Source organism: Arachis hypogaea, chromosome 1, assembly GCF_003086295.3.
Source record: "Arachis hypogaea cultivar Tifrunner chromosome 1, arahy.Tifrunner.gnm2.J5K5, whole genome shotgun sequence".
Lineage (NCBI taxonomy): Eukaryota > Viridiplantae > Streptophyta > Magnoliopsida > Fabales > Fabaceae > Arachis > Arachis hypogaea.
In genome coordinates, this window is record NC_092036.1 from 56277134 (window position 1) to 56281932 (window position 4799).

General features: G+C 42.0%; 1 non-coding gene across 1 annotated transcript; it reads left to right on the forward strand.

Moving 5' to 3' along the window:
- Positions 1–4174: 4174 nt before the first annotated feature.
- LOC112715588 (small nucleolar RNA R71) lies at positions 4175–4282 on the forward strand. Its single transcript, XR_003159854.1, has one exon. It is a non-coding gene; the product is annotated as a small nucleolar RNA R71 (small nucleolar RNA).
- Positions 4283–4799: the final 517 nt, after the last annotated feature.

A 4799-nucleotide genomic window follows, 5' to 3' on the forward strand; every position in this document is an offset into this window, starting at 1 on the left:
AGGTGTCCAGGGTTCTTAAGCACACTCTTTTTGCCTTGGATCACAATTTTATTTTTTTCTTTTCTTTTCCCCTTTTTTCATTTTTTTTTTGAATTCACTACTTTTTCTTGCTTCAAGAATCATTTTTATGATTTTTCAGATCCTCAGTAACATGTCTCTTTTTCATCATTCTTTCAAGAGCCAACATTCATGAACAACAAATTCAAAAGACATATGCACTGTTCAAGCATACATTCAGAAGTTAAAGTATTGCCACCACATCAAAATAATTAATCTGTTATAAAATTCAAAATTCATGCAATTCTTCTCTTTTCCAATTAAGAACATTTTTCATTAAGAAAGGTAATGGATTCATAGGACATTCATAACTTTAAGGCATAGACACTAAGACACTAATGATCATAAGACACAAACATAGATGATGAACATAAGCATAAAAATTCGAAAAACAGGAAAATAAAGAACAAGGAGATTAAAGAACGGGTCCACCTTAGTGATGGCAGCTTGTTCTTCCTCTTGAAGATCTTATGGAGTGCTTGAGCTCCTCAATGTCTCTTCCTTGCCTTTGTTACTCCTCTCTCATGACTCTTTGATCTTCTCTAATTTCATGGAGGAGAATGGAATGTTCTTGGTGCTCCACCCTTAGTTGTCCCATGTTGGAACTCAATTCTCCTAGGGAGGTGTTGATTTTCTCCCAATAGTTTTGTGGAGAAAAGTGCATCCCTTGAGGCATCTCAGGGATTTCATGATGAGTGGGATCTCTTGTTTGCTCCATCCTTTTCTTAGTGATGGGCTTGTCCTCATCCATGAGGGTGTCTCCCTCTATGTCAATTCCGACTGAATAACAGAGGTGACAAATGAGATGAGGGAAGGCTAACCTTGCCAAGGTAGAGGACTTGTCTGCCACCTTATAAAGTTCTTGGGATATAACCTCATGAACCTCTATTTCCTCTCTAATCATGATGCTATGAATCATGATGGCCCGGTCTATAGTAACTTCGGACCGGTTGCTAGTGGGAATGATTGAGCGTTGGATAAACTCCAACCATCCCCTAGCCACGGGCTTGAGGTCATGCCTTTTCAGTTTAACCGGCTTCCCTCTTGAATCTCTCTTCCATTGAGCGCCCTCTTCACAAATGTCTATGAGAACTTGGTCCAACCTTTGATCAAAGTTGACCCTTCTAGTGTAAGGGTGTTCATCTCCTTGCATCATGGGCAAGTTGAATGCCAACCTTACATTTTCCCGACTAAAATCTAAGCATTTCCCCCGAACCATTGTGAGCCAATTCTTTGGGTCCGGGTTCACACTTTGATCATGGTTCTTGGTGATCCATGCATTGGCATAGAACTCTTGAACCATTAAGATTCTGACTTATTGAATGGGATTGGTAAGAACTTCCCAACTTCTTCTTTGGATCTCATGTCGGATCTCCGGATATTCACTCTTTTGAGTTTGAAAGGGACCTCGGGGATCACCTTCTTCATGGCCACAACTTTATAGAAGTGGTCTTGATGCACCCTTGAGATGAATCTCTCCATCTCCCATGACTCGGAGGTGGAAGCTTTTGCCTTCCCTTTCCTCTTTCTAGAGGTTTTTCCGGCCTTAGATACCATAAATGGTTATGGAAAAACAAAAAGCAATGCTTTTACCACACCAAACTTAGAAGTTTTGCTCGTCCTCAAGCAAAAGAAGAAAGAAGAGAGTAGAAGAAGAAGAAATAGAGGAGATGGCGGTGGCTTTGTGGTTCGGCCAAGGGGAAGAAGTAGTGTTTAGGTTGTGTGAAAATGAAGGAGTGAAGAAGGGTTTATATAGGGGTGGGGATAGGGTGTATGGTTTGGTCATGTATGGGTAGGTTTGGGAGGGAAAGTGGTTTGAATTTGAATGGTGAGGTAGGTGGGGTTTTATGAAGGATGGATGTGAGTGGTGAAGAGAATAGTGGGATTTGATAGGTGAGGGGTTTTGGGGAAGAGGTGTTGAGGTGATTGTTGAATGGTTGAAGATGAGAGAGAGTGGTGAGGTTGGTGGGGATCCTGTGGGGTCCACAGATCCTGAGGTGTCAAGGAAAATTCATCCCTGCACCAAGTGGCGAGCAAAAATGCTTCCTTATGCTAATTCTGGCGTTAAACACTGGGCTGGTGCCCATTTCTGGCGTTTAACACCAGCTTCTTGCCCTTTCCTGGTGTTTAACGCCAGTCTGGTGCCTTTTTCTGGCGTTAAACGCCCAGAATGGTGCCAGACTGGGCGTTAAACGCCCATTTGCTGCCCTTACTGGCGTTTAAATGCCAGCAAGTTTTTCCTCCAGGGTGTGCTATTTTTCTTTCTGTTTTTCATGCTATTTTTGCTTTTTCAATTGATTTTGTGACTTTCCATGATCATCAACCTACAGAAAACATAAAATAACAAAGGAAATATAGATAAATATAACATTGGGTTGCCTCCCAACAAGCGCTTCTTTAATGTCTGTAGCTTGACAGTGGGCTCTCATGGAGCCTCATAGATACTCAGAGCAATGTTGGAACCTCCCAACACCAAACTTAGAGTTTGAATGTGGGTGTTCAACACCAAACTTAGAAGTTGGTTGAGGCCTTCCAACACCAAACTTAGAGTTTGACTGTGGGGGCTCTGTTTGACTTTGTTTTGAGAGAAACTCTTCATGCTTCCTCTCCATGGTTACAGAGGGATATCCTTGAGCCGTAAACATAAAGGATTCTTCATTCACTTGAATGATCAATTCTCCTCTGTCAACATCAATCACAGCCTTTGTTGTGGCTAGGAAGGGTCTGCCAAGGATGATGGATTCATCCATACACTTCCCAGTCTCTAGGACTATGAAATCAACAGGGATGTAATGGTCTTCAACTTTTATCAGAACATCCTCTACAATTCTGTATGCTTGTTTTCTTGAATTGTCTACCATCTCTAGTGAGATTCTTGCAACTTGTACCTCAAAGATCCCTAGCTTCTCCATTACAGAGAGAGGCATGAGGTTTATGCTTGACCCTAGGTCACACAGAGCCTTATTGAAGGTCATGGTTCCTATTGTACAAGGTATTGAGAACTTCCCAGGGTCCTGTCTCTTTTGAGGTAGTTTCTGCCTAGACAAGTCAGCCAGTTCTTTGGTAAGCAAAAGGGGTTCATCCTCCCAAGTCTCATTACCAAATAACTTGTCATTTAGCTTCATGATTGCTCCAAGGTACTTAGCAACTTGCTCTTCAGTGACATCTTCATCCTCTTCAGAGGAAGAATACTCATCAGAGCTCATGAATGGCAGGAGTAAATCCAATGGAATCTCTATGGTCTCAGTGTGAGCCTCAGATTCCCATGGTTCCTCATTAGGGAACTCATTGGAGGCCAGTGGACGTCCATTGAGGTCTTTCTCAGTGGCGCTCACTACCTCTTTCTCCTCTCCAAGTTCGGCCATGTTGATGGCCTTGCACTCTCCTTTTAGATTCTCTTCTGTATTACTTAGAAGGGTACTAGGAGGGAGTTCAGTAACTTTCTTACTCAGCTGACCCACTTGTGCCTCCAAGTTTCTAATGGAGGACCTTGTTTCAGTCATGAAACTTTGAGTGGTTTTGATTAGATCAGAGACCATGGTTGCTAAGTGGCTCTGCTTAGAATTCTCTATCTGTTGCTGAGAAGATGATGGAAAAGGCTTGCCATTGCTAAACTTGTTTCTTCCACCATTATTGTTGTTGAAACCTTGTTGAGCTCTCTGTTGATCCTTCCATGAGAGATTTGGATGATTTCTCCATGAAGGATTATAGGTGTTTCCATAAGATTCTCCCATGTAATTCACCTCTTCCATTGAAGGGTTCTCAGGATCATAAGCTTCTTCTTCAGATGAAGCATCCTTAGTACTGCCTGGTGCAGCTTGCATTCCAGACAGACTTTGAGAAATCATATTGACTTGCTGAGTCAATATTTTGTTCTGAGCCAATATGACATTCAGAGTATCAATCTCAAGAACTCATTTCTTCTTATTCGTCCATTGTTCACAGGATTCCTTTCAGAAGTGTACATGAATTGGTTATTTGCAACCATTTCAATGAGTTCTTGAGCTTCTGCAGGCGTCTTCTTCAGATGAAGAGATCCTCCAGTAGAGCTATCCAATGACATCTTGGACAGTTCAGACAGACCATCATAGAAGATACCTATGATGCTCCACTCAGAAAGCATGTCAGAAGGACACTTTCTGATCAATTATTTGTATCTTTCCCAAGCTTCATAGAAGGATTCACCTTCCTTCTGTCTGAAGGTTTGGACTTCCACTCTAAGCTTACTCAATTTTTGAGGTGGAAAGAACTTTGCCAAGAAGGCATTGACTAGCTTTTCCCAAGAGTTCAGGCTTTCTTTAGGTTGTGAGTCCAACCATATTCTAGCTCTATCTCTTACAGCAAAAGGGAATAGCATAAGTCTGTAGACCTCAGGGTCAACCCCATTGGTCTTGACAGTGTTATAGATTTGCAAGAATTCAACTAAAAACTGATGAAGATCTTCCAATTGGAGTCCATGGAACTTGCAATTCTGTTGCATTAAAGAAACTACTTGAGGCTTAAGCTCAAAGTTGTTTGCTCCAATGGCAGGGATAAAGATGCTTCTCCCATAGAAGTCGGGAGTAGATGCAGTAAAGTCACCCAGCACCTTCCTTGCATTGTTGGCATTGTTGTTGTTTTCGGCTGCCATGTCTTCTTCTTTGAAAAATTCTGTTAGGTCCTCTACAGAGAGTTGTGCTTTAGCTTCTCTTAGCTTTCGCTTCAAGGTCCTTTCAGGTTCAGGGTCAGCCTCAACAAGAATG